Below are 14,917 nucleotides of genomic sequence, written 5' to 3'. Positions count from 1 at the left end.
TTAATTGTTTTCTAATTTGAATGAATTAACTAGAAATATCACTCATAATTTGTTTAAGTACACTCTGTTTTTCACAGTTAGTCATTTATATGTTTTCTTCTGATACCCAGATTTAGAACCCTTAATTTCTCTCCCATCCCAGTTGACCTCTTTCACTTCTCTTCATGATCCAGCCTAGGGAACCCTTAATTGCTCCCTGGATCTGATTGGAAACCATTTCACCATCAAGCCTTTGAGATTTGTAGTAACTCCTCTATCTTGCCCTCTAGACACTATTTTTAGAAGCTTGATCTAGTCCAGTTTGTATGACATTCGACCCCATAGCCCAATGGTAAAAGACAATCCTTTTTCATCTAAGTAAGTGATCCCACCACCCAAATTCAAATCAAAACCCAAGAACAATCATAACTAGCCTAAAATTAATTAACTAAAACAAAGTTAAATAAAAAAGAGAGAGCCCTCTCTGAGATTAGGAAGGTTAGGTCCTGATCTCCAAAAGTTGTTAGTGGTTACCTCTATCATTTCTTTTTCTAACAACTTCGAAGAAATTTTGGAGTGATAACAGAGTAGAAGGCCAAAAGAAATCTTAATCCTGTAGATAGATTGGAGCCACCAAAAGAGCCAATGCAAACTAGAACCATAGCAAGATACTAATACCTGACCTTAACCCTCCCAGAAATATAAATTCCTTGAACCGAGCAAGGATAGTAGCACTTGAAGACCACACAAATGCCAAGCATGTGCCAATAAACGTTATTGCTAGAACACTAGGATTGATGTTGATAACTATATTAAGAAGGGGTTCAGAATTAACTCCATTAAGTAGAGCAATTGTCTTAAGTAACATTATGTGTTTTTTCTCATTATATGAATAAGCAGGGATGAACATAACCCATATTATATAACGCAAGAAAGTAAGCCATGCACAAAGATTGTCGATATTCCAAAGAAGATGTAAATAAACCCCCACCGCTGTTGTGATGAGAACAACACTTAGTGATAGATATACCCTTTCTAGATGATTTTAAATAGTAGGGCTGAGATTTTTAAGGTTTTTGAGAGCATGGTAATCCCATGAAGCATAACTAGAACCCTGATTGGTGAGATCATCACCCCCTTCAATTATCACACACATCCATCATATATTCCTTGAATTAGTAGTTACAAATTATTCGAGAACCAAGTAAGGGTTTCTATAACTAATTATTGATTCCAAAATGAACGACAACTAAATTTAAGTGCATGCAGTGGATGACTAGAGATTTGTCTCCCAATTTGGAGCACACCAAGTGTATTAACTCTGATTACAACCATCTAACAAGTCTACAATTTAACTTGGTGTATCTAAATTGCTCACATATTTCCATGTAGCGATGGTTGAAGAAACCATTTCCTTCATAAGGTTGATGCCTAGATTTCCACCTTCATTTCATTATTGAATTAAATAAAATTTTATTTCCGTGATCTTGTGGACTCTGTGATGGAGTTTTCATGAAATAAACACAATTTAAAGAATCAAAATAACATCTAGAACATTGCGAGAAAACTCGGGAATAGTTGAGTATGACCATACAACAAGAAATTCCTTGATAAAGATATTTAATGTTGGCCTCTCTGCCAGATTGTTCATAACATTATTGTTACAAAAATAATTGGAAAATAGAAATTAGAAACCAATACAAATTTTAACATATCAAAATAATCAAGGCATTGTGTAATGGTTCTTTTACATATAAGTTAATATATCAAATATTCTAAAATTAATCTTTATACATCTCAAATGAGTTTTTATACTTGGTTTCTCAAACTAAAACTAAACACGAGTTACACAATAGGATAATCTCTTTATCTTTATCAACAAAAATAGAACAAAGTGCTCATTCAATTAAAGCCTTGAATGACTGAGAATTCATAGAGTGATTAAAGGTAAATTTTAATGGTAGAAAAAATCACACACAATTTGTCAAGATTTCAAAATTAATATGCATGTTTGAGTTCTAGGAATGTTCTAATTATCCTCCCCACCTGAGTTCTATTGAGTTACGAAATGGGTATGTATTTACTCTTAATTTCATCACCTTTTTCCTCTTTTCTTATCTCTTTCATATCTTAATACGCTAACATATTGATGGATTATGATAAGAAATGGATGAATTACTCGCAGTTAAGATTTAGCCATCGTAACTAACCTTTACTCCTCCTTATGCAGAAAAATGACGAAAGGAATAGTTGCTATTCCCTAACAATGGAACAACATAAACCAACAAATGAAGAATGGAATGTGTCAGTTGCGGACAGGTTGGAGGACAAATCAGGAGGATCAGCGCGAAATAGGAAAGGTGTCTAAAGATAGCAATCAGTTGCGAATCCCTCATGATCGAGAGATCTTGAGGGATCGCATTTATCTTTTACCTCTTTCTAACTATAAAAGCAAATGGTTGTAGGAATAAAGGGGATTAATCTTTGTTATTTCAAATTGTAATTTTAATTTACAGACTGGTGCTGTTAGAGAACGCGACCATATTGTAATGCTACTTAAGTTCAATGAATAAGATATAATTGAAGTTGTTGTTCATTCGTATTCTCCGAAGTAGCTCAACAGTGTTCACTGGCGGCTAAGGGCCCGACCTCTGGTGAATTAAACTGCTTCCTTTTGTTATATATCTCTGATTCTCGCAAGTTTGACTAGTTTGTTAATTTTCCCCTTTTCTATGAGTTTATCTTATTCACTATTTACCACTTTCCTGTATTGAAGTAGTACATTTGCTTTACATATTTTACAACACTGTCGTTTGATTCGATTTACACTTATTGCAGATTAAATTATTTAGATAGTGAATCATATTGATTTAATCAACTGTAAAATTTTGGTTATTGCTATCGAACTCTCATATTGATATCATTTCCATATGGATTGCTTCGTATAGATTGAGTATGATTTAAATTGAATCAGTTAGGAAGAGATGAGTTATTGCTACTATGTTCTCGACTGATGCTACTGTTAATTAAATTCCTTGTGTGAGATTTGATTATGATTTCAGTAGAGGATTGAGTCTTGAAGCTTAGATGTCATATTTCCTTTAATGATTGCAATTTGAGTTTATTAGATGCATCCGCTTACTCTTGTATCAAAGGTCTATACTTCATTTTAAGAAACATTACTCTCTAGATTCATAGCATGCACATATTGTGTACACTCTTGGAATAAAAGGACTTGCCCGGTGTTGAGTGATAAAAGGTGTCTTTTTAACCCCTATTTATCCTACATTAAATATCAACCCAGGGACAATTTTTTATCTCAAGAGTGTACTAAGTCTGAGGTAGTCACTTGCTCAAGAGTAATGTTTTGTGGTATAGTGCTTTAAAATGCAAAGATAAATGAATGCAGGAAACAAAATCTAATTGGAACAACATGAAACTGGAATGTTCTGTAACTAAATCATTCACTCAAACAACCATCAGTCGAGGACTCAATAATGATAACTCTCTCCCCTGTAAACTGATGAAAATGAAAATCAATCATAGGCAAGATCTCTAATATGAGAACTTAGACAGCAGTAGTCAGTGTCCTTTGCAGTTGTAGATCCTTCAATCCACACTAAAGCAAATAACTGGAAATGGCAATTCAATTGACAGAAAAGGAACAACAACTAAGTCTATTGAAAAACTTAACAGCAAAGCTTGATTTTTCATAAATGAATTAAACATCAGAGTTTATCCTAACAGAAATGAATTGAATAGCAATCTTAATCCAATCGGACCAACAAAGCAGATTAACTAGAAACACACGGCGACTATAAGTTAAAATGAATCAGCAATCTTACTCTAGCAGCATGAACATTAATTATAGGTATTAAAGGAACAACAATTGCAGTTATAATTGAACAGTAACTTAATTGAATAGCAATCGCAATTATAAGTGAGTAGCAATTAAATGAAAAGAAACCTGAATTAGACAGTGCAGTATTAGATCAAAATGAACAGCAAGACATTTCAAGTTATAATTAATAATTTCATCACCAACGCAATCCAATTATTATTTCAATATAACAGAGTAATTCCAGGAGATTTTCATAAACAAAAGATTACCAAATAAAGTGAATTAAGGAAATCAAACCACACAAGACCGTAATTGTAAAATAGTGATACAAGAAGCAGGTGAATCTACCAAGGTCAGGCCCTTAGCCACCAGTGAAGCACCGCTGAGTTTACTCCAAGATAAGATAATGGAACAACAACTGAGTTATATATTGACCATGTATTGCAAAGTTTATAGCTATCACTCTTCAAAGAGAATCGATGATCAAAGTTGAGATTACAACAGTAATTTCTGAAAACATCAAAATTCCTCCCTCATCTCTACAATCGCTGCCCCATTTATAGTGGGTAGGAGGATACATCAAGGTTGTAGATAACCTTTAAAGTAGCGATCCCTCATCGCTTAATCTTCTATTCTTCAATTATCTTCTTGTCCTCTTGTGCAAACACTCTGTTTTCTCCGTCTTTTCCTGAACTGCGCGCTCCAGTTTCGATCTCCTTGTCTGGACATGGTTTCCTAGTGGAGGAACAACAGTTGCTCTGCTTTTGTATTTACCTTCCAAATAGCGATTTTCCAAATCTTTCCTTTTCTGTATAAAAAAACACAATAATTGATTAATTTGTATTAACCACTACTTTCCCATTTTAACTATAATCTTTTATCATATTGCTAGTTTTTAGAATAAAAAGAATTATGTTTAAAGGGAAAGATAAAGAAATGAATGGCAGAATCATACCTTTTCCTTTGCTCAACACACCCCCCTACTTACCCTTTTTCATGCCCTCATGAAAACCATGTAGTTTACGTGCAAAGCAGTTAGAGAGTAGGCTGGAGAGGGGTTTTCAGTAAGGGGTCTACAACCATGATTTGCAGCTAAAACTTCAAAAATGGCTCTTGTCTGCCCCTCAGGCAATTTGTATATAGCCTTATATCCTGCTGCAGGATACCATATAATGGGGCTTCGAAATCTACAACCTAGCCAAAGTGGGCCTTCTCTCAAGATGAGGTTACTATAGGTAACCAAGTGATTGACAGCTGATTTAAAATTTTTATAATTGAAGAGTTCTCCGTCATGGATATTTTGATTGGAAGTCTTCCATCAAAATTTACCTGCTGCTATGGTAGGGCCTTTGATTGAAAGGAAGTATTCTACTCCTCTCTGGACAATTTCTTTATGGATGGGTCCCAAAATTTGGATCACACCCTCCTTTTTCATTAATCTTTTATGCTTAGCCCACAATTGCAATGGGTTTTTCAGTTCACCTCTAACCCAGAGGTCCATCTATTTTCTTGTCTCTGAAAAGTATTATGGACCTTGAGCCACTCTATTTGGTTAACAGCAAACGAGATGAATGCCTGAAACTGGATATCACCCACAAAAGGACTAGGATTCTTTTCCATTTCCTCCTCCAACACAAAATTATGCAAATAAAACTCACATGGCAAACGCTGAACTTTCACCCCATAATATTTACAGAAGCTTATGAAATCATCAATAGTTTTTAACTCTATAGGTACTACTGCCTTGACAGCCTTAATTTTGTAAATACCTTTCTAACAAAAAAAAAGCATAATTTTTGGTAGGTGCCCTACATGCTAGAACATCAGTATATAGAGAACAAAGGGTATCCATTCGAATTATAACTGAGTTTAGCTTATTTGTTACCTTTTCAACTTTTTCCTCTGCCTTTTGACATTTATCAACAACCTCGCTCTCTGATGCATTGATTTTCTTAATTGTTGTTGTAACTTTTGATATTTCTCCTGAGGAACAGTATCTTCTGTGAGTTTTCCTATCATCTGTTGGGCCTGTGCCAGATCCTCTTAGAGTTTCACTATCCTAGGATCATTGTCCATCAAAACATTTTTGGGCCAAAGATCTACTTGGATCTTCTTATTCTGATATCTTATTCCTATAGTCTGTGTTTCCTTCTCATGAGATGTCTGGTTAATTGTGACACTAGAGGACAATACCTCTGTGTGAATGTCCTTGTCACACACGGGTGGACTTTCTATTTGCGTTGTTGCATTCGTAACAGCGACATGTTGTTCATTGCGGTCCTAAATGACAATGGGCTTGGTTTGAGTTCCCTTGGTCCTCATTTTATGGGGTTTCATTTGGGTGGCTATATCCTTTGTTCTCGAGATTCTCTTTGAGGTTTTCCCCCTTTTTAGGACTCTTATTTGTTGTCTAAGCTATTTTACTACATTTAGTAGCCTTTGTTGTTCCTTTCGCAGCCTCTTGCTTTCATTCGTCTTCTTCTTCGAAGGAACAACTGTTTCCATTCTTAGGCCTGGGCTTTGTTCTTCCGGGACTATGTCCTTGCCCTGGCTTGTCTCTGCTTGGAATGCCTCTTCAGTGTTCTCGTGATTCTGATTAGATTTCTTAGGTGAGGTAACCCTAGTTTGATCTGCCACTTCCTGAGTGGCCTCTTCCTCTACTTCATCCTCATCATTCATCTCCTCAGATGCACTCTTACTGTGAGCAAAGTGTTCCTGTGATTGTCCTGCCTCAATATCGAGGTTGAGTGGGCTATGGGGCTGGATATACTCACCCATATTGGCCAAAATTTGGGCCAATTCATCTTCTTGCAGAGGTTTTTGTAATGGGCTTCCGCTGGAGGCTATGGATGGCTCTGCTTCCTCCCCTTCTTCCCCGTCGGAGTGCTCGGTTTCCTCCTCCAGTTCCCTTTCCATGTTTTCTTCTACTTCTTATTCCACATTTTCCCCTCCTTCAACTTGTGGGAGTTGCTCATCTTCGGTGCCCTGTACTTATAAGGGCTGTCTACTGTTATCTTGGAGACTTCCAAACATTCCCCTGCTTCTCCTCAATCTAGAGGACTGCCTGCGCTTCTGCGATTTATTTGATGTGTTGGTAGTTCTTTTTTGTTTCGGGGCTGGTAAGGCCAATCCCCCTACTAGTTCTTCCCAACTACTCTGTTGTAGAGCAAGATTATGGCTAACTATTAATCGAATCAAACCATGATTACTTACTACTGTTTCTGTGTGACGGGATTTCCATATACTCCGAGCAACATCATGCAATAAAAATTTTAAATATGCAGGCAAATTTACAACAAATTTTTGTTTAACACTGCTAATAATTTGAGGTGGCACAGTCTTACCACATCTTTTCTCCCATTGCATGTGATATAACTTTGCACTATTCTGGCTAATTCTGCCCATGGTTCTCCCAAAGTTGCCAGCATGACTCCTTTTCCTTTGACGGTAAGGTTATGTCCTTCGTCCTGGAAGATGGCTATAGCATCTTGAAGTCTCACTTTTTTCTAGGTCCATACTGGTCTGACTACCGGTAGTCCAGATACTTTGGCAATTACTGCCTCTGTTACCATTATGCGCCTTCCCCTCACCAAGGAATAATCTTCTTGCAAATTTTGTAGAAATTCAATGGCCACAACTGCATGGGACTGTTGTAGCCATGTAAGATAAGTGATCCATCCTGCTCTTTCCAGAATTTCTCGTGCAATGTCAGAAATTATCAGCACTTATGGTTCGTTGCATACTGATCAGCCTCCCATTTCATCTATGCTTAGCACTATGTTAAGATTTACAGAACAAAACACAGAAATAGCAATGGAACAGCAAAACTTTGTATATATTAGAAACATTAATATCGTTAAAAATTGATGTCTCCAAGATCTGATGAGGTCTCAGTACCTCTGAGTAAAGGATTGACACGTATACAGGAATATTTCGGAAGTCGCCCACCCCCTTGAAGAATCATAGGTCACCCTCGACCGTACCAATGGAGGAGTAGCGTACTGGGCGGCAATCGTACAGTAAAAAAAAGGAACGGCTTATATATTCATGGCATGATTGCAAAAGTAGCGAATTACTGAAATCAAGGTTTATGATGAAAATCACAAATAGATATGGAAATGCTATGAAATGATGCGAAAAATAGGGGAGAGGACAACTGACGTAAGTAAAAGTGCTTATGCAATCATTATCCACTTAACCATTATGATTTATTTTTAAACAATATTTCATGTGTAATAGGTTAAAAAGGACTTTTAGACCATACTCTCATTTGAGATCAAGATAAAGATATAAGAAGAGGGTTTTTAATGACTATTGATGTGTAGTAATATGACTTCAATACCATCAGCAGAGCTCTGTTGCCCACAGGTGTTCATAACCTTGACAAAGTTGCTTTTTTCACCCTCAGAACCGTAATCCTTTATGTATGCCTAGGAAAGTGCTTTTGAGAGAATGGAGGCCATTGAGCTGGCTTAGTAACCAGATGAGTCTCAATGCAATTCACCAGGAAGGAATAAAAGATGGTCAGGCCGGCTCATGATGAAACCTCTTGTTCCAAGTGCTTTTCTTGTTCTTATGTGCCTCTTGGACCATTTCCCTGGTGTGGTGGCCATAATGGGAATGCCACTTCATTCCTTCCTTATGAACATGGTAGACTGACTCTTGATGAGACCCCCTATCCTCCATTTTCCAAATCATAGAATTGTTAGTGATCAGATAGATTTTTTATTTTCTCTTTTTTTTATATAGTACTTCCTATTTATATATAGAGGATGGCTCATCACTCCTTAAGAGTAGGGATGGTGGAAGAAGTCTGAACATCTCAATAGAGAAAAATATACCCTTATTCTTATTCGATAATAATAATCAAAGAGAGTTATGAGGAGCAGGGAAGAACCAACATGATAAAAATAATCAATCAACTTAGTTTTAGTGGAAATAAAGACAGCAAAGTGATATAAATAGTTGTATCCTTTCCCCTCTTTTCTTATCAATACAAAGCAGTTTCTTTAAGGATAGCAATTTTTCTTTTGTTTGCTGATTTTAGTATCCTCTGGTTTTGTGTTCTTGCATGAATTTATATTTATGCCGAGAAGGGATCATGACAAATGAACCATTATTCACAAAAATGATGTTCATACAAAAATGCACTCAAAAAGTGATGTTCCTTAGATGGAACAGTTGTTGTTCCTTAAGAGGAACAACAAAAAATGCAATCTAGTGGAAGTGTTGTTCCTTTGAAAAGGAACAACAAAAATGTGAAAGTGTTGTTCCTTTGAATAGGAACAGTGAAAGTGCGAAAGTGTTGTTCCTTTGAAAAGGAACAACAAAAATGTGAAAGTGTCGTTCCTTTGAAAAGGAACAGCAAAAATGCGAAAGTGTCGTTCCTTTGAAAAGGGACAACAAAAATGCAAAGTGTCGTTCCTTTGAAAAGGAACAGAAAAAATGCGAAAGTGTCGTTCCTTTGAAAAGGAACAGCAAAAATGCGAAAGTGTTGTTCCTTTGAAAAGGAATAGAAAAAATGTGAAGGTGCCATTCCTTTGAAAAGGAACAGCAAAAATGCGAAAGTGTCATTCCTTTGAAAATGAACAACAAAAATACGAAAGTGTTGTTCCTTTGAAAAGGAACAGCAAAAATGTGAAAGTGTTGTTCCTTTGAAGTGTCGTTCCTTTGAAAAGGAACAACAAAAATGTGAAAGTGTCGTTCCTTTGAAAAGGAATAGCAAAAATGCAAAAGTATTGTTCCTTGTGAAAGTGTCGTTCCTTTGAAAAGGAATAGCAAAAATGCGAAAGTGTTGTTCCTTTGAAAAGGAACAACAAAAATGCGAAAGTGTCGTTCCTTTAAAAAGGAACAACAAAAATGCAAAAGTGTTGTTCTTTTGAAAAGGAACAACAACAATGCGAAAGTGTCGTTCCTTTGAAAAGGAACAGCAGAAAAAATCTGTACAGAAAGTGGTTTATACAAGCAGGAAAGAAAAACTTATATACAAAATTTGGAAGCAAAAGAGTTATTCAATGAACTAATGCCAAGGAAACATTATTTTCCTCAGCAAGAATCTGCATATCAGAGTCTTCCCATAGCTGCTAGTAAAATGATTCTCGAGTAAGCGGTTTATGATACAGTTGCACTCGATAACCATTTGCTTTAAACGAATGTCCAAATCCATCAATAGTAGTCAAAGTAATGGTGCCATTATCATGCACTTTCTATATTTCATACGGTCCAAGCCATCGAGTCTAGAGTTTTACTAGAAAATCTTAAAACCTGGAATCTTATAGGAGTCCCAATCTCCTTTGTGGAAGATTTTCTTTTTGATCAGGGCATCATGCCATTTTGCTCTCTGCTGTTGAATTAATGTTGTGTGTTGAAGAGCCGAGAGCTTGATTTCATCTAGCTCGTTAATTTGTTGTAATCTATTAGTCTGGGTCTCATTTAAATTCAAACCCACCTCCTATGCTGTTCTTAATGTTTGTATCTTGAATTCTATCAGAAAGATGGGTTCTTTCCCAAATACTAGCTGATATGGCAAATGGCCGGTGGTATTTCTCCACGTTGTTCGGTATGCCCATAAGGCTTCCAGCAATCTTGAAGCCCAGTCACGTCTGTGCGATGCAACTGTTTTTGTAAGTATTGCCTCTATCACCTTATTCATGCTCTCTAGTTGGCCATTTCCCTGTGGATGGTAAGGGGTTGTAATTTTGTGCTGAATGTGGTAATTTTTTAATGTTGAAGCAATTTTATTACCCACAAGTTGCGGCCCTCCATCTGTAATTATGTCCCTCGGGAGGCCATATCGTACAAATATTTGGAACAGGAAATGAATCACAGAGTCCTCTGTAGCTCTTGGTAGTGCCTATGCTTCAACCCATTTGGTAACATACTCTGTTGCTACCAATATATATGTTTTCTGATTTGATGATGGGTTAATTAGCCCAATAAAATCAAGTTCCCAACGCTCGAATGGCTCAATTACTAGCTGTGGTTGCAAAGGCATTTCATCAGACTATCCAAGGTGTCCCGCTCTATGGCAACTATCACAGGCTTGAACAAATTTCTTAGCATCTTTAAAGATTGTAGGCCAGTAATAGCCTGTTTGTAAAACCTTGTGACCAGTTTTGCGTCTGCGAAATGTCCTCCACACAGTCTGTCATGACAAGCTTTCAGAATTTCAAATATTTCATCTTCACGGACATATCTCCTGATGTGCATATCTGCCCCTGTGTGAAATAGGTAGCCCCCAATCCATGAGAATTGGGTGTTGCGCTATACAATCTGTTTTCGTTCATTGCAGGTTAAATGTTTGGGTAATTTACCTACTGCTAAATAATTTGCAACATCAGCATACCATGGTGCTCTGACAGTAAAAACAAACACATGTTCATCTGGGAATTGATCTTCAACTGCTGCTGCATCCACTGGCTTCGGCATTCGTGAGAGAAAATCAACTACAGGATTCTCTTTTCCAGGTCGATCTTTTATTGTGATGTCAAATTCCTGCAATAAAATCAACCATCTTGTTACTCTACCATTTGTAACAGGTTTATTTGCTAAATATTTTATGGCGGAGTGATCTGTATATAAAACAACAGGATATCCAGTAACATAATACCTAAATTTATTTACAGCATGTATTACAGCTAAAAACTCTTTTTCGATTACAGTATAGTTTAGCTCAGCAAGAGATAGATTCTTGCTAATATAATAAATTGCATATGGCTTTTTGTCTTCTTCCTACCCAAGAACTGCTCCAATAGCTGTGTCTGAAGCATCAGATGAAATTTGGAATGACAAATCCCAATTTGGGCCTCTGAGCACAGGGGCTGTTGACACAAGCTTTTTCAGATCCTCAAAAGCACGGTCGCATTTATCTGTCCAAATAAAATCAACATTGCTTGTTAGTGCATATAAAGGTGTAGAAATCTGAGAAAAATGTTCTATGAATCTTCTATAATAACCAGAGAATCCCATAAAATTGCATACCTCTGTTTGTGTAGTAGGCGTCAGTATTAACAAGATTATCTAAATTTTAGCTGGGTCTACCTGTATCCCAGCTGCTGAGATATAATGACCTAGGATAAGTCCTTCAGTCATCATCATGTGGCACTTTTCATGGCTCAAGCAAAGTCTAGTAGCGATACATCTTTGCAACACTTTTTCCAGTGTTTGTAATGCAGGCTCAAAATCATCCCCATAGGGTGTAAAATCATCCATATAAACTTCAAGCCCTTCATTTATTAAATCTGAAAAAATGCTTAAGATATCCCTTTGAAATGTGGTAGGGGCATTGCATAGGCCAAAGGGTAAGACTCTGTAGGCGAATGTTCCCCATGGACAGGTAAAAGTAGCTTTATCTTGGTCTTCAGGGGCAATCTAAATCTGATTTTATCCACTGAAGCCATCTAGGAAAGAAAAGAATTTCTTTCCTGCTAATGAATCTAATACCTGATCAATGAATGGAAGGGGAAAGTGATCTTTTTGTGTTGCTTTGTTTAATTCTCTGTAGTCTACATATATCCTCCATTTTCCATTCTTCTTTAGCACCACTACTAGTGGAGAGACCCAATTGCTATCGGAGATCAGATAAATAAATTTTACATCTAAAAGTTTTTGTAACTCAGCTTTCACAACGTATTTCAAGTGAGGATTCAATCTCCTTTGAGGTTAGTGAATGGGCCTAGCATATTTTTCCGTATATATGTGGTGTGTGCATAGCTAGGGGTCAATTCCCTTCATGTCTGGGTAGTCCCATGCAAAGGCTTCCTTATATTTCCTCAGAAGTTGGACCAGTTTTTCCTCTTGTTTAGCTGTCATATTTTTGTTAATATTTAGAGTTTTTCCCAGTTCAATTTCTATAGTTTTTCTTTATAAAAAAAGGTAGTAGGTATAGATTGATCATGGGTGTCTTTGAGGGGATATTCTTCTAGTTCATTGTCAAATGCTACCTCTATCATATGGCATTATACATGGGATCTAGATTTGGATTGGTTAATGAAGTTGTTAATGATGTCGTCCTCTATTTGGTCTTTAAAATCAAGGGCATCTTCTATGGTTAATGGGAACCTAATGTTTTCTGTGAGATACAATACAGGTTGTTTGTTAGTTTTCATTATTGTTAAGCTTGGTTGTGCTAGAGGGTATAGAGCTAAATTCTTGACATTGCTCCCTCTAGTTATAGTCATACCGCCTTGTCGGCATCGAATGTAAGCGTCAGCAGTTGCTAGCCAAGGTCTACCTAAGATTAAGGGGTGTCCATCTAGCTGGTTTTTGGGATTAATTATCAGAAAGTTGACAGGGTATTCCCAGGAGTCCACAGATACCATTACATCATGTAGTGTACCCTCTGGTCTGACTACTGATCAGTCAGCTAGTTCCAGTAGGGTTGTAGTTGGATCTAATGATGTAATGCCAAGTTTTTGACACGTGGTGGTTGTCAAAATATTAATTGCAGCCCCCAAATCAACTAAGGCATTTGGAAAGGTTTGTCCATTGATTTGTACTGTCACTATAGGATTCCCTGGGTCTTCATATTTGACAGGTGCTTCTCTTCCTGATAATAGATCAGATAGGGTACCAACTACTTGGACAGTTGGGTTAGTTGTTATTCTCCTCTTTGGCTTTCTTATACATAACTCTTTGATGGTTTTTGCATATATTGGGATATCTTGGATAGCTTGGAGGAGTGGGATTTTTATACACAAATTTCTTAGTTCTCCCAGAAGGTCAAAGTCAGGATGTTCTATTGGGCGCGGTATGATTAGCCTTTCTGGGAATGGAGGAGAAGAGGTGGTTGCCTGATCATGAGTTTGTTGTCTAACTAATTCCTCTTCTTGTACTGCTTGTTCTGAAGGAAACGAATTTTCAACTTGAACATTTTTGTCTCCCTCTGATTCTATTATTCGCCCAGACCTTAATTGAAGGTCGTTGCACTCCCTTAGCTCGGTTTCTAGTTCTGGTGCTTCAATTATTTGAACAGATTGAACCAGTCTATTATTAGGGTTTGGGTTGGGTTGGGCTGGGAGTTGCGGTCTGACATTGGTCTGGGGGTTCTGCTGTAATGTATATGGCGCTGGCAGTGTAGGTTGAGGGAGAGGGATTGTTCCAACTAGCTGATTCATCGGTCTTTTCCAGTTTGACTACCAGGCTTGACTTTGCGAAGTGGAAGGGGACCATTGTGTTGGATATGCATTGTTTTGCCAAAATGGTGGGCAATAGGGGAAGTTTGGCCAATTGTTTTGACTTGTTTGATTTGGCCATGGTGATGAAGGAAATGGTTGTTGTGGCCAGCTTGGGAAAGGTGGCTGATTTTTCCACATTGTATTATATTGTTGAGTATGATATTGCGGAAGTTGGAAAGAAAAGGATGGATCGGTGGGCATACCTGGTTGTCGTGGTTGCCATTGGCGGCGCTGATTAAGTAGGTACACTAGTTCTGATTCTTCTTCCGCTTCCTTGTAAACTGCTTTCAAACCTGGGAGTGAGGGGCAATTCTCTGTGGAGTGGTCTTTTGTGCAAATAGTGCAGACTTGAACTACATCCAGTGGGCACTCTTTATGGTTGTGTTTCTTTCTTCATCTAGGGCATAATATTGCCAAATTTTGCTCTGCTTCTACTTGTTTCTGTTTAGCTTGCATAATATCGAGCTGCGTTGTCAAAGTCCCCAATATGTCAGTTTTAAAATCTTCCAGTAAATTCCCGATTTCTGCGCGGGTTACACTTCCACCGAAGATCCTGTTGTCCCTTGTGAGCATGTCACGTTCTGCTAGTTTTAGCCTCGTACTACCTCTCGAACTCCTGATACACAAGTTAATAATGTCAGCAAAATTTTCTTGATAAATGTCACCCTTCCCCATAATATTTAGTGTTTCAACCCATTGTTCCTTCATTCCTTTAATTAATGTAGTTTTTAACACATTGTCAAGTAAGGGTAATGATGCATAAGGAGATCTCTGAAGATTATATTGAAACCGTTCAACATATTCTTCCAATGTCTCATTAGGTCTGGCTACCATCTGAAATATTTCATCTTTTAATTCTCTGGACCTACAGTAATCCTGATACTTTTTTAGAAAGGCAACTTTCATTTGATCCCAGTCATTT

The 14,917-nt window shown here is 37.3% G+C and overlaps 1 pseudogene; it reads right to left on the bottom strand.

The window, feature by feature from the left end:
* Nucleotides 1-586: 586 nt before the first annotated feature.
* Nucleotides 587-1,135, bottom strand: LOC149258816 (bax inhibitor 1 pseudogene; annotated as a pseudogene).
* Nucleotides 1,136-14,917: the final 13,782 nt, after the last annotated feature.

The sequence above is a fragment of the Pinus tabuliformis genome, chromosome 6 (genome assembly GCF_031772625.1).
Source record: "Pinus tabuliformis cultivar Carrire ecotype Pingquan chromosome 6, CPIR1, whole genome shotgun sequence".
NCBI lineage: Eukaryota > Viridiplantae > Streptophyta > Pinopsida > Pinales > Pinaceae > Pinus > Pinus tabuliformis.
This window is presented reverse-complemented; position numbering and strand designations above follow the sequence as displayed.